At 45.5% G+C, this 23,205-nt stretch overlaps 1 long non-coding RNA gene across 1 annotated transcript; it reads left to right on the top strand.

Moving 5' to 3' along the window:
• Positions 1 to 350: 350 nt before the first annotated feature.
• Positions 351 to 22,413, top strand: LOC118932810 (uncharacterized). Its single transcript, XR_005032908.2, has 4 exons — positions 351 to 1,912; positions 19,362 to 19,463; positions 20,901 to 21,118; positions 22,327 to 22,413. It is a non-coding gene; the product is annotated as an uncharacterized LOC118932810 (long non-coding RNA).
• Positions 22,414 to 23,205: the final 792 nt, after the last annotated feature.

The raw sequence follows: 23,205 nt of genomic DNA, 5'->3' as shown, positions 1-23,205 counted from the left end.
GGTGAGCTCCTGGGGTCCCACCTTCCTAACTCCAGTCAGAGCTGAATCAAACCTCGGCCTGCGTTTTGCGTGCCGTGGGCGTCTTGCTGAGTCCCCCTGGGCTTGAAGAAGGTAGTCTGCACAACATGCCAGGCCCAGAGAGGTCCCACGTTCTTACAGGAGTCGTTGTACGCAGATGAGGAGATGGAAGCTGGTTAGTGCTGATCGAGGGACTTGTCAGTTCATGGCGGAAAGGGGGTTGGCTGAGCCATAATACTCAGCCTTTCCCTTGCAGCACCCCTTTCCCAGGGTCCTAGAGAGCTCTGAAGGGCCTCTGGCCCGTTGTACTGCCCCCTCCCCCCGACCGTGTACCCACAAAGACCCATTGTCCCCACACTCAGAGCCAGGCTGCTCCTGTGCAGCTGTCATAACACGGATCCACTGGTCCTTCCTCAGACAGTTTTGTTACCAGATCTGGGTCTCACATTTGCACTTTATCTTGCCCCCACTCCAGGCCCTACACGGAGCTCTAGGCATCCCAGGTCCCCTGCGTCCCAGCTGACAGGCACCTTGGGCTTCTGGAGCCTTCTCTGTGCCCACACCTGTTTTGCTGTGGGAACTTGACCTGGCTTTTCTCCTTGCCTGAGAGTGCTGGAAATGTCAGACTTGGGGGCAGGGGACACAGATCACTGCTGTTCCTTTCCTCCGCATTTCCCTAGTGAATACAAAGGTTTTGGTTTAAATTAGAGATGGTGGACCTTATAGCTTTGTAAATACCCCTTGGTCTCCGTCTCTGACCCTTTTCCTTCTTCCTCTTGACACCTGGGCACTCATCGCTGGGTCCTGAAGCCTAGAGCCATGTTACCGACTCTCTCCCCGTGCTTCCTGGTGTTAGTAGAAGCAGACACTTTCCTCCAGTGCCCTGTTCTCACTCCAGCCTTTCCATCCCAGGATTACACATGCTAATTATGTGCAAAGGGTGTTCATTTCCTTGTCACATAACTTCTGTGAGGTCACAACCTCCGGTAGTGAAACTGAGGCAGGAGGAGGCCAGGCGCTGACGCGGGATCATGGAGTCACTGGAAGAGCTTGGCCTCCCTCGGGTTCTCCTGGGCCCCAGCTCAGAGTCCTTTCAGAATTGGAGCTGCTGTGCTCTGCCATGAGGCCGACTGCCCCGCAGAAGGGCTGCCATGCAGAGTGCTTGAACCAGCAGGTGCCAATGACCTCTTTTCTGTCACTCCAGAGTTGGGTAGAAACAAGATGGTGGGACTCAGTTACCTGAGAAAGGCTTTCTGTTTGCAGAACACCTTCAGCGTCTGGCAGAGCACCAGTCCAGCCTGCAGGGACTGGTGAGAACAGCACAGCGCCGCCTCCTTCCTCTGCCCTTCTCCCTCCCATCACCCAGTTCCAAAAGTTGTGGAAGAGAGATCTTTTTGTCATTTATATGACATCTTCTGGGACTCCTGTGAGTTAGTTGCTCGCTAACTTAAACTGAACAAATGATAATTGCAAAACCGGAGAAAAATCGGCACTCAAATTCCTACTTGGTATAGAACTGTTTATTATAACAGTTTCCAGTAGGTGGCAGGAAGGTGTCATGAAGGGCAGGTGCGGTGATCCGATTTGTGCAGTGTCTGTTAGCTGGCAGCGGGCCCACCCTTGGCACCTCTGTTAAAGCTGTCTCCACTGGGCTGGAGCTGCAGCTGGGGGAAGACCACGCTGGGCATGACCTTGAGGCTCCTGCTGCCTGGTGCCCTGGAGGGAGCGGGTGCAGGGTCCTGCCTTCCACCAGAGCCAGCAGGTGCCCTGGAACGCAGGCCTGGCCGTCGGGACTGCCCTGGTGGCTCCCAAGGCACACGGTTTAGTCCAGGGTCCTTGAACTGTGGCACGTGGGCCGAATCCAGCCACTGCCTGGTTTTGTTTGGCTGGCAAGGTAAGAATGGTCTTTACATTTTTAAATGGTTGGGGGAAAAAAATAAAAAGAAAATAATTTTGTGATATGTGAAAATTACACAAAATTTCTATTTCAGTTTCATGAATGAAGCTTTATGGGAACACAGCCATGCTTTTTCGTTTACCCGTGGCACTACAGCTGTCACACCAACAGCAGAGCTGAGAAGTCTGTTGGCCACAAAGCCTAATATGGCCCTTTACCCAGAACTGCTGCCGTCCCCTGGGTTGGTCTTTTGGGACTTCCACTGGCTCCCAACTGTCCTGGTGTTTTTGGGTCTGCAGACATAAGGGGCACGTGAGCTTAGGCTGAGATGGAGTGGGAAACAGTGGGGAATCTCTGGGACCCCTGGTAGAGGTGGCTGTGGGCTCTCTGTTCCTGGCCGTATGTGGGGCCCAGTGCCTTGGGGGAAGGATCTTCCCTCCCCTGGGGGAGCTGGCCCCAGGACTGGCTCTAAAACTCTGGTGTGTGTCTTTGCTCTAGCATCCGCCTGACTGTCCCTGCATCCATGGTGACCCCTGGGCCTCGGCCTCACAGAATGCTTCCGGCTTTTCAAACTCCTTTGCTGAGTTTCTAAGAACATGTAAGGGAATTTTCAGGACCCTCTGGACAATAGGGTGATGTTCTTGGACAAGAGGCTGCCATACTCTGAAAACCTTGGCCTGCAGCTCCTGGTCCAGCAGTGGTCCAGGGTTCTCCGTGGAAACATCTCCAGCAGACCAGTTCGGTAGAAGTGGTGTCCACAGCCCAGTGGTGACTTCCTGGGCCACATTCTGTCCAAATGATACGCTTCTGATGTCTGACCAATATCCACCATCTGTCAGGAGGTCTGTCTCTACTTTCAAAAATGTCCAAGTTTCAGTTTTACAAGAGGAAAAGAGTTACAGGGGATGGCTGCCCAACACAGTGTGAATGTGTTTAATACCACTGAACTGTACACTTAAAAATGGCTAAGATGGTACATTTTATGTTCTGTGTATTTTACCACAGTAAAAATGAAAAAGGAAAAAAATGCAAAAAAAACAAATCTGGTGTCCAAAATCCAATCACTTATGTCTCCTCTGCTGTCACTTGGTCCAAGCACTGCCATGTTGTTCCTAAGGATTATTGTGAGAACTTACCCATCTCCCTGCTTCACCCTTCCTTGGCTGTGGTCTGCTGTCACCAGAGCAATTTCAAGTATCAGAGAGCTCACGACCCTCTTCTGTTTAAATTGTTGCCACACCTCTGAGCTCACTGAGAGCAGGAGCTCAGTCCTTTAATTGTGCACAAGTCCTTCTACAATCTGGACCCGAATCTCTGACCCATCAGTTTGCCCCTCCCTCATTCCGGTCTGTCTCCTGTGGCCTCCTTGTTGTTCCTCTGTGGCAGCAGGCATGCACCCATTGAGAACATTAGCACTGCCAGCTGCCTCTGTCTGGAATATTCCTCCCCCTGGTATTCTTCTAGTAAAATGTCATTTTCTCCATGAGGCTGAGCTCAACTCTCCTTAATGTTGCACTTGCCTTCCCACTGTCTTTGTGCTGCCCTGTTTCTTACACTATTATACTTATCCTCTCTGATGTACTGTATGATTTGCTTGTTTATTGTCTGCCACTTATTTTTACTAGGGATGCAAACTCCATGGGGTCAGGCATGTTTTGTTCATTGATGTACCCCAGGTGTTTAGAATAATATCTAGCACATAGCAGGTGCTCAACACATATTTTTTGAATGAATAAACAAACAAATCCTTGAGAGGCCAGCCTTCCCCAGGACTGAAGACTGTGTTGGAACTATAGGTGCCTCCCCTGCTAATAAACTGTCTCGAAACGGATAGAGGTTGTTGTAACTGGGTTCCTGGCTAGCATCCATGAGGCAGCTTCTTTAAGTGAGGCAGATATTCTTACTATTCTTGTTAAACAGAGGAAGACACCAAGGAAGCCCACGGACTTGAACCCAAGGCTGCTGGCTCTGGAGTCCACGCTGTTAATGCTATGTCATGCCCCCTTACCTGCAGTGTGTCACAACCCAAACTCGTCTTCTCTCCAGACAAGGTCATTTCCTGCCTATGCCCGATTGGCTTTTTCCTTAGTTGCCCTGCCCCTTTAACCCCACTTTTCTGGGAGGGAGTACAGATACTTTTCCCTTTCCAAGTGGGGAACTGAAGCCTAGCTATTTTCAGTAACTTGACCCCAATCACAGCATTAGTAGGCAGTAGAGCTGGCCTGGGACCTGGGCCTTCCCAACATCACAGCTGAGTCCTTGTCAATAAATAGGGTGAAGATACCGAGTAGATGCCAGTTAGGTCAACAATAGTAGAAATTGGGGCACTGGGGGAAGGTGGATGGGGAAAGGTCATTGGAAGGTGACTGGGATAGAGAAAGGATTCCGAATCTTGGGGAACAGTGGAAGGAATAGAACATTTTTAGCCTTCAGAGAATTCACAGTGAGATAGGGGTACATGAACACTCTCTTCTGATATTTGGATGTCTATGTGGAAGTGCTAAAAGGTGGCATGGGGTCCTGGGGAGAGCATGGGACCTAGAGAGATGCCATACTATTGTGGGGACAAAGGTCTCTGAACTTGAGTTTTCTTATCAGTACAATGAGTGCTCACTAGGACCCACTTCATGTTGGAAAGTCACATATGAGGGGCACCCAGCAAAGGTCCTCATGCCCCAAGAATACCATCCACCATGAATGTGGTTATGAGTAAATCATGATAAGGATGATGATGATCTACAAGACATGAAGACCAGTCTAGCAACTTCAAGGGCTAGGTTAGAGGACATGTGTCACCATTCCACTCTTAGCTCTCTTATTTCATTAAAACCACATTAGCATGACAACCAGGACAACTGTAATATAATATTTTGGACAATTTCATTTCATTTGGCCCATAGAATGGAAGTCATATTATTTTCTGTATGACAGAGATTGTAGCTAGGATGGTTGGAACTTAAATATTTACTGTGAGTTTGGATGGTTATTTTTATTACGGTATATTCACATTGCATGCACATCCTATGGCTTACATGTGATCAGTAAACATTCTGTCACTTATTCTTCAGAAACATGTAGGAAGAGGAAAAAAAAACAAGACCCAACTGCATTGCAGCATGACAGGGTCAAAGAATTTCAGAAATGGAAAGGACATTAGAGGTGGGTTTATAGTGAAGTTTAACATCTAGAGGAAGAATTTAGAAGTCTCACCGGGGCCCTTGCTGGCAGTCTGCAGTAGTCTCCCATCTTGCCAAGTGTCACATTTGGCATGCGCTCCTGGAAAATGAGGAAACCTTTCAGTCGTTTTCAATTAAATTCCACGATGCTGTCCCTCTTGCCAACCTGGTGTTAACTTGCCTCGCAATGCTGCACCTTCAGTGGGTTCCCGTTTCCTTTAGGACAGACTCCAGAGAAATTCACAATCTGGCACCAATATACCTGAGACTGTTACTTCCCTCCCGTGTCCTCCGCTCCAGGCTTCGCCTCAGCGTGGGCTTGGATTTCTGAGATGGGGCATCCGTGCTCTGGAGCTTTCGAGCCACGGGCAGGGTATATCAGTGGGGGCACTGCCTTCCCTTCCGTGCCCTGGGGTTCTTCTTTTACCTCTTCTCATACTGCAGTGCAGTGGAGGCTGTGACGAGCAGGGAGGGAAACTCACTCTTTCTAAACGACTGTGGGCCTCTTTGAACTCAGCCAAGATTGCAGAGACTTACACTAGCAGGCATTCAGCAACAGCAAGTTCCACGACTGGATAATTCCTGCAGTGTGGAGGCACCTCATTGTCTGGTCTATTTGATCTTCACACGGGAACCCCCCTGCAGGTAAGACCCAGCTCACAACTCCTCCCACGTCACCTGCCTGCCAGTCTAAGCATGCCTACCTCCGCTGTCCCTCCTATGACAGCACCCTTCCCCTTCCTTGAGGTTCAGGCTGGCACAGTGTGTTCCTCCTGTAATTATATTTGCCAGCTCCCCTAGTCTTACTATTTTTGTCATAAGGAGGCTATAGACTAAAATCAGAGAAGAAATGCAGAACAATTCATTTCAGAATCAAATGGGACTAGACCAGCACTGTCCAGTAGAAATTTAATGTGAGCTAGATTTATACTTGAAAAATTTCCAATAGCAGGTGAGTTTAATTTGAAAAATATATTTTATTTAACTTGATAGGTGCAAAATATTATTTCAACACATATTAATATTAAAATGATCAGAAATATTTTGTTTTCTGATTTGCTGTTCCAGGTCTTAGAAAACTGGTGTGTCTTTTATCCTCGGGGCACATTTCAGTTCAGCCTCACTCTATCCCAAGTGCTCAGCAGCAGCCTCTTGTAGCAGGCGGGCACTGTGCTGACATGGCAGGTCTGCGGAGGCTGCAGGCTAAAGGGTGCTAGCTCTAGAGTCACATGGAGCCGAGCTGGAATCCTGGATCTGCCACTGCTAGGCTGTCTAGATTAAGACAATGTCTTCACTTAAAAAAAAATTTTATTTTGGTATCATTAATGTACAATTACATGAGCAACATTATGGTTACTAGACTCCCCCCATTATCAAGTCCCGACCACATACTCCATTACAGTCACTGTCCATCAGCGTAGTAAGATGCTATAGAATCACTACCTGTCTTCTCTGTGCTATCCTGCCTCCCCTATGTTATGTGTACCAATTGTAATGCCCCTTATTCCCCTTCTCCCTCCCTTCCCCCCCCCGCCAGTCCCTTTCCCTTTGGTAACTGTTAGTCTAATTCTTGGGTTCTGTGAGTCTGCTGCTGTTTTGTTCCTTCAGCTTTTTCTCTGTTCTTACATTCCACAGATGAGTGAAATCATTTGATAATTGTCTTTCTCTGCCTGGAAAATGCCTTCATTTTTATAAGCTTCAGAGTTATCTATAAAAAAGGTGATATTTAGTTATTACCTCATTGGGCTGTTGTGAAGATAAAATGAGATCATGCATGTTCTGGTACAGAGAAAACATTTAATAAGTGTTAATTGATATTATTATTTTAGCTAGATTTTAAATTTGAGCATTTATGTGTAAGACTAGTGATGGTATATTTTCTTGCATCAACTTCATTCCATCAGTGTCCATGGGAGATAAGTTAAGTTGCTTTGAGGACTTCAGTTGGTGGGCAGTCTTAAAGTACACATCCATGAAGCTGGTTTAAAAAATTTGTGTCTTTTTAATATTTTATTATGAAAATATTCAAACAGAAAAGTTGAAGGCATTACACAGTGAACACCTGTATACATATCATTCAGAATCCAAAATGAACATTTTACTCTATTTGCTTTTTTAAATACCTATCTTTCTAGTGTTTTATCCATCCATAAACCCTCTTACTTGATTTTTTGAATTTTTACAACTATTGAGGCCAATGTTCATATTGCAAAAGTTAAAAAACCCATTAGGATTCATTAATTGTGTGTTTTTGCACATCTTTCAGAGAATTGCCAAAATACTGACAACAAATATGTAAGAATTTAGATGATTTTTGTAATACAATTAATATAATTGATGTACTGCAATATTTAATAAATAAGATACATACTCTTTTCTAACACCCAGGGAAATTTTATGACTACTATTACAATATGAAAACATGCATACTATTCTTTCTGAAGGCAGTAACTACAAAAAAGAGAGCCTCTCCAAACTGATCTACTTTGAAAATAAAAACAAAACCAAAGAAACTAAATCACTGTTCTAAACAATGCTTGATTATAGAGAATATCAATTAGGAAGTGCAGACTATTTAGAAATGAATACCACCTACGACATGACATATTATATCTACATGTAACTCAGAAGAGTGTTCCTGCTTTTAAATGTATTTTAAAAATTATTGTTTAAAGTCATTACACAATAAAGATCAAATTAATGAAGACTGACAAGGGAAAAAAATATGACTCTTTGAAACTATTAAAATAGATCAACTTCTTGACAGTAATCAAGAGAAGAAGAGAAGAAAATATTAGGACTGAAGAATGAGAAACTGGTTCATGAAAGCTAAGGTATTTTAAAAAGAAGAAATTCTTTACAAATATTTTAAAATAATATAAATGGAAAGAACAAATTCTGGGAAACTATAGATTTCTAAACTTGATTCAAGAAGGGTTCAAAAAATTCCCATAAATATGGAAGAAATTGAAAAGGTGTTCCAAAATACTATGAAAACAGTCACTATCTTTCAAGGAACTGATACTTTCTATTATTTAAACTGTTCCAGAATGCAGCAAAAATGAAACAGTTCTCATTTCTTTGTAAACTGTGAACATAACCCTGGTCCCACATTGGAATAAAAAAGAGCATGAAAAGGAAAATGTATAGGGTAGCCTCATTCATAAACAAAGGTGCAAAATCTTAGTTGAAGTGTTAACAAATCAGTGTTCATAAAGAGTAGTAGGTACTGACCAAGAATGGTTTGTCCCAGCCATGCAAGGATAGTTCAACAAAAGGAAATCTGTTAACATTATTTGCAATGTTACTAAGGTAGAAACAAACAAACTAACCCCCTGATCTCCTGAATAGATGCCAGAAAATACATTTGAGGAGTTGTAAAACTCTTCCCTGAGGATGTCCACTGAGTACAGTACTTGAAAGGGTAAACAGATGCCACTAAACAGTTGTGACAATGGCCCTTCATTGTCCCCAAGTGGGTAAATGCCTATAGGGTTAAATTAATGTTTTTTCTAAGTCCTGATTCTGCCTAAGTCAGTTAAGAAACATCTCCCTATCTTCAGCTCTGTTTATTTACATCTTTGGAAATATTTATGTTGTTTTTGTGAATTTTAACCCAAAAAGTGCAGGGCCCACAGCTATTTTATCTCTCCAGGATAGAAGTGGAGTTACAGGCTCTGAGACTGCAGGTGGTACATGCTTCTGTGCTAATGGCACAGAGTCTTCAGGCAAAGTTAGGAGAGTGCTCATTCCAAATGGGAGACTGTGAGCAGGGTCCCAAACTGTGCAACACACCTGGTCACTCTTTGACCTTTCTCATGACATGGAGTAACTGGAGGATTTACACAAATCGTGTTTTAATTGTAGCATAAGTTATTAATTTAAACCAGACAAATGCCCTTGGGGCTTCTTTATTCTGTGGAGGGGTTTTTACAAACTTCCATGATTTTTCACCAAATTCTCCCATGTTGACTTTTGTTGAGACATGTAATATTTTATAGTTTAGACTTTTTTACCTTTGGAAATAAACCAGACTTGGAAAAAAAATATTTTGTTAGAATTTTGGATGAATTTAGAAAGCTGTGTAATTTATGAAATCAGGAATGCTAATTTAAGGAAGTGCAATAGACAGAGTGCAGTCTGGGTCTGGGTCAGCACTGTGCCTCCTGACCTGGGCTGGGGCTCAGGTGCCTTGAGGCCGTGGTCTTCTGGGCCACTTGTCCATGATGAGCCCAATGGGATGAACAATTGACCTCACTTTTCATGGTACCCAGCACAGAAACACTTGACAGAAAGGGACCCCATGAGAATCCAGTTAATCTCTCTGGATTTTTAATTAGATTGGTAAATCATTTCTGACAGAACAGCTCACCAACTGACTTCAGGCAGAACTGGCCCACTTGCACGTGGCAAATTTATCTCAAAGGATCAAAGAATGTGTGTAGTGGACACAGCTAATCAACTATTTGGTGTTTGCGTCCTGAAAAACTCCCTCAGGGGCACAGCACGCACAGTGGTTAACTATGCGGCCTCTACTGTTGCCCACATTATCTCTTGAACTTCTCCCTTTTTCTGTTTCCTACCCCCTGGGATGAAGCTGAGCACCCACCCCAGTTCTTGCTGTGGATGGGATACAGAAATCTTTGTTGGAATAGCGGGGTCTCCTCTGGGCAAGAATGAAGGTGCATGTCATCTGGGACAAAGACAGAAGCTCAGAGCTTCATGACATTGCAGAGTCCCTGTGCCAACCAGTTCTGGAGCTGTCTTAACTCTTGGACCTCCACTTACATGTTTTAATTGTTTTGAGCTGAGCTGAGTTGGGCTTTCTCTTATGTGCACTATTAAAGCTCCTAAGTAAGAAACAGTGAGAATTATTCTCTGTAGTTTTCTGAATGTATGACTCTTACTTTCCTTTCTATGGACTCTTTCCTCACTTACAGCCTTAAAGTTAAAAATCTCCCAAGCTAGCCATTTCTTCCTTTGAATTGTTTCTTTTTAATGGTGTTTTTAAGCCCTGGATCATGGAGTAATATAATAATAGCCAATATTTACTGTGCATTTGCTACTTGTTGGGCACTTTCAGAAGCATTTTATGTGTTGTAGCATTTCATACCATAAAACAGAATGCATTTAGAAGAAGTAAGTTTGCCTTTTCCCCAAGAGAACAAATATTTCAATTATTTCTAGTGTGGATGGGTTTAAACTCTATGTATGTATTTATTAACTAGCACCTACTCTAACCTTCTATTCAATTGGTTCCATAGTGCTCTGAGGCCAAGGCTGTTTGTCAGTCCCCAATTTTAAAGAAGACTGAGGTAGAGACAGGTGCCTGAGGCCACACATTGGTGACAGGGCTGGACCCAAGTGCAGTCCCTGGGACTATGCACTTTACCTCCTCCATGCGGGTTTGACAGGACACGATTGGGCTATTGCTGCATCTTTCTCCAGATATCATGGGCAGGCTAAGCAGAGAGGTGAGTTTTATGATAAATATTTGAACTAACATTATCTTTCGTAATTGAAAACATGATTAATTGTTATAAGTGCCCCTAAAGCACTATTCAGCAATCGAGAGCAAAAGTAATATGAATGCTTCTGAACCAAAGACTGATTTCATAGTATTTAGATTCTTTATATCTTCACTTTTATGTACTTGACCTGTATAAAATGTGTATTAAATGTATAATAAAATGTATATTAAAATAGATATGTTGAAAACCTCTCAGGACACTGGTTTATTCTACTCTGCCCTTATAATTCCTGTAGGAATAATTTTAAGTGTTGGCTTAGAATGTTATTTGGGCCTGGAACCATAGTAAGGGTTAAATGTTTTTTTTAAAAAATTGTCAAGATTTTTCTTATTAGAAATATTTTGAATTATAGTTGACATAGTGATTTAATATTTGTGTACATTACAAAATGCTCACCACTGTAGGTATAGTTACCATCTGTCACCATCTGAAGTTATTACAACACTATTGACTCCATCCCTGTGCTTTCATCCCCAAGACTTATTTTATAACTGGAAATTTGTACCTCTTTATCCCTACTTCACCTGTCCTCTTAACTTATGGCAACCACCAGTTTGTTCTCTGTATTTGTGAGTTGATTTCTGTTTGTTCATTTCATTTTTTTTGGATTTCACATATACGTGAAATCATATGATATTGTCTTTCTTTCGCTTATTTCACTTAGCATAATATCCTCTAGGTCCATCCGTGTTTTTGTGAATGGCAAGATTTCGTTCCATTTTGTGGTTGGGTAATGTTCCATTGTGTATTGCGCATCTTTATTCATTCATCTAACGATGGACACATCACAAATATGACCATCTTTGTGCCTTTGTATGTCTTTCCTGCCCCTAGAATTCTACCGTGTGTTTGTTGGGTAAACATTAAAAAAATTATTGAAGATTTATAATTACACCTTTAGTAACAGACCAAGAACAAAAGGCATGACTTGGATTCTTTAAAAGATTGTTTCTTCCTTGTTTATTCTTTATTTGCCCCAACAAACAAGCAAGCAAGCAAATAAACATGGAGAACAGAGGAGGGCCAAGGAAGGGCAGTTACTATCTGTCAACATAGGAAGATGTTACAGAATCACTGGCTATATTCTCCATGCTTTAATGCCATCCCCATAACCAACTTATGTTATGACTGAAAATTTTTGTGCCCCTTTATCCCCTTTACCCTCTCCATCCACCCACCTCAACCCCTCTCCCATGGTAACCACCAATCACTTCTCAGTGTCTCTGAGTCTATTGCTATTCTGTTCATTTGTTTTGTTCTGTTTTTATGGTCCACAAATAAGTAAAATCATATGGTATTTTTCTTTCTCTGCCTGGCTTATTTCACTTAGCATAATACCCTCTGGGTCCATCCATGTCGTTGCAAATGGTAGATTTATTTCCTTTTTATGGCTGAATAATATTCCATTGTGTATAGGTACCACACCTTCTTTATCCATTCATCTGTTGATGGACATTTTGGTTGCTTCCATACCTTGGCTATTGTAAATAATATGGCAATAAACATAGGGTATATATATATCTTTTTGAATCAGGGACTTTGTTTTCTTTGGGTAAATTCCCAGAAATGGAATTACTGGATCATTTGGTATTTCCATTTTTATTTTTCTTGAGGAATTTCCATACTGTTTTCCACAGTGGCTGTACCAATTAACATTCCCACCATCAGTGTAGGAAGGTTCACAATCCGTTCTTGACATTTAACAAATACTCTTTCACATAAATGAGCTTATCTTACTTAAAACATATATCTTATATTTTGACTGGGGAAAGAGTTACCTACTTTACAATTTGGATTTACCATAAGCTATATTTCAGACTATTCTTGACCCAAAGGGACAATCTAAGCAAAGTATAGTGAATAGACATGAAGGTAAAATGAGTTATATTTCCCCAAAACCACTGTCTTCCACAGTTTTATATTAATATCGTGGCCTCTGCTTTCTTTTGGTTGGTTTGCACTGGCCCCTTCTTTGACTTATAGGTTTTCTGAGACTTCACTTTAGGGATCTCTTTTACAGTTGGACTTAACTTTTTTGGGTCAAAGTATTCTTGACTGTGGTTCAAAACGATTTTTCCTGGTACATCAAAATATGATCTTTTTAGTTGCTGTTTTTGTTTAAAGCCATGGTAACATAGTTGAATTACTGTTGGGAGTAGCCATTTCACATAACATTAAAAAATATTGGCCAAATCTGTTTGGCATAGCACTTTACAACAGAAGGATTATATTCTCTTTGACAAATGTTTTAATTGCTGAGAAATGAAAGGAACCTGGGAGGGGGTCTGGAGGAGTCTCGGCTGGTGTCCCTGTGCCTGTTACCAGGTGCTCTCAGGGCTGTGAGGAGCTCTGGGGGGCAGGAAGACACCAGGAACCAGTCCTGCCAATTCAGCATGTGGCTTCTGCAGGTTCCTGACTGTCCACCTCTCCCCTCATGCCTGTTGGACATTGCGGGACTCACTGTGCCTCTATCCCCAGAGTCCAGTTGGAATGAATTGCATGGGCCCTTGGTGAGGGAGCGAAGAGCCTGGGACGGGACTTCTGCTCCTTTCCCAGGACGTGTCTGCCTACACAACTGGTCGGTCCCCCATGCAGAATTGCTTCAGTGCTCATGTATGCAGTCCAGAATAAGTTGTCACTTGATTCAAAGTTGTTATGCTTTATTTTGAAAATTAACATGCGACAAGTGTGACTTCTCTGGGGGTGTGTGCAGTTCTATGAGACTGAACACATGTACACACTCTCCACGATCAGGACCCAGCATCATCCCTCACTCCAGAAACTCCCTGGGCTGTTCTGCCCCTTAGCCTCAGCCCCTGGCACCTACTGAACTGCTTGCTCTCTGTCACTGTAACCGGGTCATTTTGAGAATGTCGTGTAAACGGAATCAGGGTACATAACCTTTGGGACTGGCTTCTTTCCGTCAGCATAATGTCTTTCAGATTCATCCAAGCTATTGTGTGTATGATAATGTGTGTCTTTTTGCTGAGTGGTATTCCATGCATGGTATGGGGACACCACAGTATGCTTATCCATTCAACCACTGAAGGAAACTTGGCTTATTTTCAGCTGTTGGTGGCTATGAATAGAGCTGCTATGACCATACGTATAGGTCAAGTTATTTTTAAAAAGCTCCTTTTTATATTTCTTTTAAAGAGGTTTCTTTTTGAGTATCATTGCTTCCTGTGGAGATTTAAAAATGTTCCTGTAAATTCTTTGACATTCTTCCCATTAAAGGTAGTATCTATGCCTCTTTCCCCCAAATCTGTGTGGGCTGCCATCAACAGTAGTACATCGCAGAGGTGGTGCTACGTAACTTTGGGACTAGGTCGGAAGAGACACGCGGTTTCTGCCATGTTCACCAGAACACCTGCCCTTGGAAGCCTGACACCATCTGAGAAGTCGGCTCCTCTGAGTCACCGTGCTGGAGAGGGTAGGGCTGGGCTTGCTGGCAGCCGCAGCTGAGCCGACCTCCAACCTCCTCTACGTTGCTGGACATGAGTGAAACCAGCTTGGTCCCTCTAGAAGAGTCACCTGCCAGCTGAGTACCGCCAAGTGACCTCTGGAATGCCATGAGGAGCAGGAACCCCCCCAGCAAACTGCCGCATTTCCTGAGCCAAGAAACTGGGAGATATAATGCCAGGGCTGTTGTTTTACCCAGGAAGTTTGGGTTTGTGGGGTGAGCAGCTGTGGATAACTGGAACGCTCCCCAGTGTGTTAGCTTCACAGGAACAGGGACTGTGTTTGCTGACAGACCTAAACCTTTTGCTGCAGTGGTGATCAATAAGCATCACTTTTAGTTTTTAAGACTGATTTCCATGTTGTGCTTGGCAAGGCACCTTAATAATGCTGTGTGATGGTGATGATAAGGATGTGGAATTACTCTAACAGTTACCTGGGTGATAAGAAAATTATCCAATAGCTATCAAATGCCCTTTTTTTACTCATGGATTCGCCACCTGCTGAAGCTGGAAAGGGAGTTAAAAGGTCATGTTTTGCATCCCTGCATCAATCAGGCAGGCTGTGAGGTCTGAATGCAGGAGACTCCAGCAAGGAGTGAGGATTTGGAACCCAGTGTCTGATTTCCAGCTCCAAGGGGATCAATCCAGGCCTCTGTTCACAAGTGTGGATGGGCCGCAAAGCACCACTGGGTGGCTCTGTGAGCCAACTGTGCATAAGCAGGGGTCTAGCCAGGCAAACAAAGGACCTGACTCAAATAGCTGACACAGAAAACAAGTGTCTTTACACAGTTCTGCTCTGTGATCTCAGAAGACATTCAGGCCTAGTGCTTTGGTTAAACCCAAGTGTAAGGCCATTATGAAAAAGGAGCAATAGGAGAACAAGAGTGTGTTTCTGGAAAAAAGAGTCCACAAGGCCCAAATTAAAACAAAACTCCCTAGAGTGACAAATGACCCTAAACTGAGGTGGAGAAGGAGTGGAACTTGAAGAATCCTCACAGATCAGAGCAAAAGTAAAAGTGCTGGAGATTATGGGAAAGAAGATATAAAGGAGAAAGATGGAGGGCTATGAGGGGTTTCTTTGTGTTTTCCATTTCTTCTTATTTTAGTTGTGGTAAAATAGACATAACATAAAATGTACCATCCTGACCATTTGTAAGTGTGCAGTTCCGTGGCATTAAGTACATTCACACTGATGTGCAGCCAGCACCACCATCCACCCTTAGAGCTCTTTGCATCTTCCCAAACTGAAGTTCTGGGCCCCTTAAACATCAACTCCTCTCCGCCATCTCTGGCACCCACCATATTGCTCTCTCTGCTTCTGTGCAGTGGCTGCTTGAGGTAAGACCCCCACTCTCAGTTCTGTTGGGTATATGCCCAGAAGTGGAATTGCTGGATTATAAGACAGTTCTGTTTTTGGAGCAACCACGATCCCATTTTCCACAACAGCTGCACCACTTTTGTTCCTACCAACAGTGCATAAGGGTTCCAAATTGTCCACGCCCTTGTCAACACTTGTTATTTCTTGTTTCTGTTGTTTGTTTTTTTGTTTGGTAGTAGCCATCCTAGTGAGCGTGAGGTGTGGTAGAGGCTTCTTTTCAAGTTACATAAATGTTACTGTATTTGATTTTACTGTAATGATCTGACCGAGGGGGAATTGGAGGAGGCAGAGAGGAGCTGCTGGGTGATTGAATAGACAGGAGTGTGGGAGTCTAATCCTGGGTGGAGAGCGTCCTGGCTAAGAACTCAGAGGCAGGAGGAGAGGCAGAGCAGATGGGCACATACGCAGGTGGGGGGATTGCTCTTCCGAATACTAGGTCTTCTCAGGGAAATAAAGGCCACTGTCCTAGAGGGAGCATTTGGGGAAGGTGCTGGAAAGTTAATGAGAGAGCAGAGGGTATCAATAGTTGCCAAGGCGAGTGGAAGTGTGAGGTCTGGGGCTGCAGGGGTATTTTCTTTCAGGCAGCCCTGGGAAGCCCCCTGAAGATGCTTGTGGTCACTAATTTGAGATGCCACCTGTCCCTCCCAGGCACATGCAGCTGCTCGGATGCAGGCAGCAAGGAGCAAAGAGTAGGATTAACTACGTGAATGTACAGAACTGAGAGAGGGACAAGGTCCTTGAGGGCATATTTAAGGCAGGGCTTCAGTTACAGGTCATGGAATTCAGGCTGGGGACCAGGACAAGCGGGCGACAGTGGTAAGGTGCATGACTGAAGCACCCAGTGAGGGCAGGACTGTCAGAGTCAGGGCAGAGAGGACACCATGGGGGTCAGGAGGGGAATGGAAGTGGTTGGTGAGCATGGCCTGGCTGACCCGAGCTCCTAGGGTGACTCCTGTGATCATGATGAAGTCCACGAGTCAGCCCCCGGCCCCAGCCTAACCCTGGCCCCAGGAGTGAGTGTGTGTGCAGGGATGGCAGGTCTGGAGCCCACCTGCCCCTGGTTGACATTGGTGTGTGGGCTGTCTGGGGTGCTCCACCTCCCCTTAAATCTCTGCAGAGAGCCTGCCTAGTAGGCACGACTGCTACTGGCTGTCATTATTGACTCCTTTGCACAAAGGCTTGTAGGGGGAGGGGAACAAGAACTGGAAGCGAGGCCTTTGCACCTGGTGCAGCTCCTCACCTCCTCACATGCTGGCCTCTAGTGCAGAATGCCCGCTCCCACCTCCACCCGCCTGCTGAACTCTTGCATTTTCCCCTGACTCAGTACAGGATACAGGGTTCACCTCATGGATGCACAGGGACACTGGAAACGCCAGGCCCAGGTGCCCAACATGCTCTGGCCTTCAGAATGAAACAGAATCTCTCTGCAACAAGTCCAGAGCCTCTGGAGAGCTGGGGTTGTGTTTACTAATGACCATCACAGTGGGGAGCACTCTTTGTGCCCAGGTGGCCCTCATTCACTTTGGCCCAAGTGGTCTTTGTCCCCTACCACCTGGTGGCCCTTGTCCACTACCATGTCCACCTGCCTCCTCTGGCAATGGGCCACGTGCTCACTCTTGCTGGAGCCAGCCATGGATATCGGGAATGTGTTTCTTCAATGGAGACTGAGAAGCTGACCACGCCTCTCAGCAAGAGAGCTTCTCTGGGTAATAAACCCTGGTGGGGAAACTGGCTGCTGGGGGACGGCTTGCTCTGGCAGGCGGTGGCTTCCAGATGCTGGTAAGGTGGTCCAGGAAGAGTGGAGGGTGGAGGTTCCCTCTCCAGGTCCTTGCTGCTGCCTTAGCGGAGGGGGACCTCTGACTGCTTGGATCTGTCCCCAGGTCCCAGAGGGGTTGCTGTGGGATAACATCTCCTTTTGACACCATGTGCTCTCTGCTAGACCCTACTCCTTGGACAGAAGCCTGGCTGGTGGTCTTGGAGTAGTGAAAGGAGAAGGAAGCATTTGCATGATTAAAAAAGAAACACATTTTTTTATTGTGGTAAAATACACACAACATGAAATGTACCATTTTAACAATTTTTATTATACAGTTCAGTGGAATTAAGTGCATTCATATTACTGCAATCATCACACCCTCTCTCTCCACAATTCTGTTTACCTTGCAAAATTGAAACTGTACCCATTAAATAATAACATTCTATTCTTCCCTCCCCCTAGCCCCTGGAAACCACCATTGTACTTTCTTTGTCTATGGATTTGATCAAACTGGTATGTTGAAACCTAATCCCCAACATGATGGTATTTGGAATTGGAGCCTTTGGGGGGTGATCAGGCCATAAGGGTGGAGCCCTAATGAATGGGATTCATGTCTTTATGAAAGAAACCCCAGAGAGCCCCCTGGTCCCTTCTGCCATGTGAGGACACAATGCACCAGGAAGTGGGCTCTCACCAGACACCGAAACTGTGCCATCTTCATGTTGGGCTTACCAGCCTCCAGAACTCTGAGAAATAAATTTCTGTTGTTTATAAACTGCCCAGTCTGTGCTATTTTTGTTATGGCAGCCTATGGGAATGAAGACCTGTAGGCACCTTGTTTCAGTGAAGTCATACCATACTTGTCCCTTTGTGACTGGCTTACTTCTCTTAGCATAAGTCTTTAAGGTTCATCCCTATTGTGGCATGTAAGAATTCCCTCCCTTTGTAAGGCTGAATGATATTCCATTGTATGGATATACCACATATTGTTTATCCCTTCATCCACCAATGGACATTTGGGTTGTTTCTACCTTTTGGCTGTTGTGAATACTGCTGCTGTGAACATGGGAGGGCCCATATCTGTTTGAATCCCTGCTTTCAATTCTTAGGGGTGTGTATACACAGAAGTAGAATTGCTGGATCCTATGGTAATTCTGTGTTTAATATTTTGAGGAACCACCATTCAGTTTTGCATAGAAGTTGCACGATGTTTTGGAAGTGGCATATATTCAGCACCCTTTTTAAGGTAATATTTTTGATGAAATGGTTGTCCCAACCATGGTGAAAAGCTGCCAGACCCTGGGAAGGCGGCAGGACAGTGGCATTCTTTTTCTTCCTTGCTTCATGTCCCTGCCAGGCCTGTGCCTTTGATGTCAGCTTGGCTTCCACAAGGAACTGAGGAGAGGCCCCGGTGTGGCACTCTGGGGCCTGGAGTACCCTTTCCTTAGTGTCCACTCAGTCTTTATTCCTAAAAGAAACATAATTTTTATGTGGGTCTCCCTCCCTCTCTATATAGCTGTCACAGTAAGTTGAATGTTTCTTGTTTTGCTTTGGGGGAAAGCAGCGGGATCTCAGGAGGATGCAGAAGAAATGGCTGTAGACCAGCTGCTCAGCAAGAAGAAAGGGTCATGAACTGCTAGGATTTTGGAGGTGTTGAGCCTCTCAGGGTCCTGGGCCCTATTTTACAGATAAAGGAGCAAATACTGCTGCAAGGAGGAGAACATGGAAGAAGACAGTTCCAAGGGAACAACATGCGAAGACGTACTTACCAGTCCCAGAGGAGGACAGCATCAGTAGTCCTGGGTTCCTGGCCTGGGGCTACTCGTGGCGTTGTGTGGGCACTGCATGAGCACTGTGCATGTGGACAGTTCACATTTTCCTCCATGCATCTTGGATGACCCTATAGATTTGTTTGCCTATGTCTACTGAGGCAAACCGTGAAGTTTGTCTGTTTAGCATTTATCTGCTGTGTGTTGAAAGAGAGGTGGCGGTACAAGATTAGGAAACCTTTAAGCAAGGCTTTAAGGGACCTAGCTTGACATTCAAAATCGAACACTTAGATGCCTGGTAATATGAAAGTCTTGCCAATTCTCATTACAACACACATTGCAACACGCCTCTCTTCTCGTAAATGTCTTTTCAAGGTCACTTCAGCCTGGTCTGATGCCTCTGTCCCTTGACCTTCTGCCAATGCCCAGCTGTGAATCAGTGGTGCCAGTTGCCCATTGTCTCTTGCTCACCTGCAGGTAAGGGCTGGTCCAGGAGCCAGGGGAGGTACAGGATCGGTTCAAGGACCAGTGTGTGGTCTTTACACTCCACTGCGCACGGGCCTGTGCCTGGAAGCCTCTGCTTTCTCACAGAAGCCCATGCCACCCATCCGCACTCTCCTCCAGCCTGTCCCTGCCTCATCCTCCATCCCAGCGCCTCTGTGCACCTCCTACCTTGTGTAGAAGAGGGTTCCTGCAGTCTCCTCCCAGACCCATAGGTGCCCTCGCCTGCTGCTCCTTCTGTTCTCAGGTCTCTGAAGCAAAGGTGCCGCCCTCTCACCCAGGGATGATCCCTTCATCCTGGATCTTGATGCCTCATCTCCTTTCTCTTAGATACTTTGTTTCTTTCTTGTATTGAATCCCTGGCTTTCCTGAGCCCTCAAGTTTCCTTCTTTGACCCCTTCCCATGGACTGTGAGCATGTACAAGTTCAAAACACCAGCAGAAGCAAAATGGGGGAAGAGAGCAAAAATGCTCTTGCTCTGCAGCCTGGCTGAGAGCAGTCTCATCTTCGCAGGCAAGCTTCTGGCAAGAGAACCTGGCATATGCTGCTCCTCTTCCATCTCCCCTTTCGTCACTTGATGCAGTGCTTACCCCCCAAACTCCACGGGAACCGGGCGGCATCCAAGCCCCAATTACCAAGATGCCTGGGAGATTTAAATGGTCTCCTCACTCGCTCTCCTTCCAGCATATGAAGGCGTGGCCTTACCCTTCTTCCCCAACAATCCTTTGGCTCCCAGGATGGTGGAGAGAACATGAGCTTTGCAGTAAATCGGAATCTTAGCTCTGCCACATATTGGCTCTGTGGTTTTGTCACTGAACGGCTCTGAGAGTCACGTTTCTCATCTTTGAAATGGTGAGAGTAGCAACAATGGACAGGCTTTGGGATGACTGATAAGGCACAGAGAGAAAGCACTTGGCACACAGAAAGGTGTGTACCTCACGCATATCTTCATTCTATAAACTCTGTAGGAACTAGGCGCCCCATGGGGCTCTGCTCCCTGTTAATTTACCAGATGCTCTTTCTGAGTACCTCACACCCCTTGGTGTTCTCCTACAACGTACCTGTTTCCTGACCCCAGGGGGCCAACCTGGCTGCCTACTGGATCTCAGCCCTGGATGGTCCTGTACCCACGGTCAGGACTGAACTCCTTTCCTCCCTGACATCTCCTCTTCCCCGTTCCCAGTCTCAGTCAGAAACACCACCTTTGGCTCCGGCTCCTCACCCTTCACACTGGGGTCCCTTCGCCCCCATTAAGGTACATCTTTGGAACTCACTCTCCTTTAATAGGCTTGGGATTACTCTCCTTTCCTTATTTATATTGTTACTTCCTTAGTTTAATTCTTCAAGAACTTGGCATTTGCATGAGGTATTTCCTCTCTCTGAACTGCCTTTCTCTTTTCCTCTACCTGTCAGATTCCCACGTGCCCCCTGCTCAGTGTCACTTCCTGGACTCGCTGGTCACCCCCTGTGCTGGGTGCCCCCCTTGTCTCCCCGTCACAGGCCAGCTGTGACAGTCTGTCCTCCGGCAGCTGGACCCAAGCTGCTCAGGCCGCCACCACCTCTGCTCCCCGTGCATGTGGAGCATCCCCAAAGGCGCAAGGAGTGAGTTGAATGTTCAGAAAAATACACCTGTGAGTAGCACGTTTATCTCAAACAATATTCATATGATAAAAATTAAATTCAGGAAGATAAAGGCAGCCTCTGTGGACCCTGGCCTGTGACGTTAACAGGCATGCCGACATGATGTCAAGCTGAGCTGGAGGCTCTGCTGATGAGTTTCTGGGGCCTCCAGTGATGCACTTGTGTGAACAGGCGTAGTGAATGACACTCACGTACTGAAGCCTGATTCTTCCTGCCAGGGGAGAGTCCTGTGCAGCCAGAGGCCCTGCAGGCGGGGGTGTGCAGTGAATGGTGAAGCTCCCTGACATGGCAGAGAAGCAGGTCCCTGGCCCCTGAGAGCCCATGAAAGGAACTCCAGGGCCCCTTGTCAAGGCTTGTCAAGGCTGTTTCTGTCTTGGGTCTCCTTCTGCTGTGTGTACCTCCCCAGGCCAAGCTCCCCACACCACCTGATTCTCTTCCAACCCCTGGCTGCTCTGGCCTCCATGCTCCTGAGACCTCTTTTCTCCAGCATGCTTTCAACCTGTGGGATTCTTTCTGCCAGCTGAATGGCTGATGCAGATGTTGGTTTTGAAACAGTCAGCACTCTGACTGCAAAGCTCTGACACACAGAGGGGCTGGGGGGATGCAGCACACATAGCTGGTCCTGACCTGGGATCAACACTCCTGGGCCCCTTGGACTTGCCCTTTGCCCCCTCCTCTCACAGCTCCCCTTAGTCATTCAGCCACACTCTGGATTGTAGCCTTGGGGCCCCTGGCTCCTCTGTAGTGATTTCAATGGTCAAAAAGCACTGGCAGGAGGATTGTTATAAATAAATGGTGCATTAAATACCCTGTGGATGGTGCCATCAAATGACCTCATTCCTCAAAGGAAATAATGTGACCACAGTATGAGGTTGTGGTTACCACTAAATGATAGTGGAGTCCCAGGGACACCAGCATGGCAGCAAGTGTTTGTGAAGAACTCCCAGGGATTAAAATCCAAGCAGGAAGCACAGAGAAGGAAGCAAGGAGAAAGTTAGCCTTTGCTATAGGTAAAGGCATGGTCCTGCCACAGCAGAATCACCCAGTCTGCTCTTTGGACAGGGGTAAAACCAGACTGGGCTTTGGCTCTAAAGCCCACAGGCTTAGAGTAGGTAGCTTTCTGTGCAGCCAGGGCACCAACAGCATCCTGTCTTCCTTGCCTTGGGTTTAGCAGCTTTTCTTTCTTCTGGGTTTACAGGTTCTTTAGCTGAGAATATAATGCAATAAAGGAGAACTGCAGATTACAGTCCCCATTTTCTTCCTGCCACTGGGACTTCCCAGCAGGGTAAGAAGACTGTTCCCTTTCTCTCTTGAGCAATTTCTTGGGGACACCTAGGCTCCTTCTGTTATGTTACTGGCACTGCCTTGGCAGAGACTTTGGCTCTTTGAACACTATATGCTGGCCTAAGAGAAACCCCGATGCTGCCCATTAGCCTTACCTTTGCAGTTTAATGCCTTCAGCCACACCCTCGATATCCCCAGTCTCACTCAATTTGATCCACTTTCCATGTCACCACTGGTATGTCCTCAATGGGACACATACATGAGGGTGTCATTCTTTGGCTCTTGTCCTTTGCTGGCTCTTTGCCTATGAAATGGCCTTCAGATTTCTGAGTGTGCAGCTCAGGGACCCCCACCTCCTTACACACCACCTACACTTCAGCCTCTGTGACTGAGAATGTCCTTACTTTCTGCCCCACCACATCCTCTGTAAAATGCTCTGGCCTCTCAGACTGCCCTGTCGCAGAATTATTTATGGGTGTGCCTTAGCTCTTCCAGCAGTGAGTGGTCTCAGTAGCAGGTAATGCTGCATTTCATTAATTTTTAATTTCCCCATGGGAGCTAGCATGGGGCTGTGTGTGTGTGTGAGTGTGTATGTGTGTGAGTGTGTGAATGTCAATGTATATGAGTGTGTGAATGTGAGAGTGTGAGTGTGTGTGTATAGCTGTTATTGATTTTCTAGGCTCAGTCTTTAAAGTTTTGAAGAAAATTAATTTGGTTTCATCAGGTTATTCCCGGTAAATAGAAAGGATCTCAGCATGCTTTGCTACAATCCAGCAAACATTTCCAAAAGAGA

Source organism: Manis pentadactyla, chromosome 8 (genome assembly GCF_030020395.1).
Source record: "Manis pentadactyla isolate mManPen7 chromosome 8, mManPen7.hap1, whole genome shotgun sequence".
Classification (NCBI taxonomy): Eukaryota; Metazoa; Chordata; class Mammalia; order Pholidota; family Manidae; genus Manis; species Manis pentadactyla.
The sequence above is the reverse complement of the archived record's forward strand: the minus strand, read 5'-3'. Positions and strand labels throughout refer to the sequence as shown.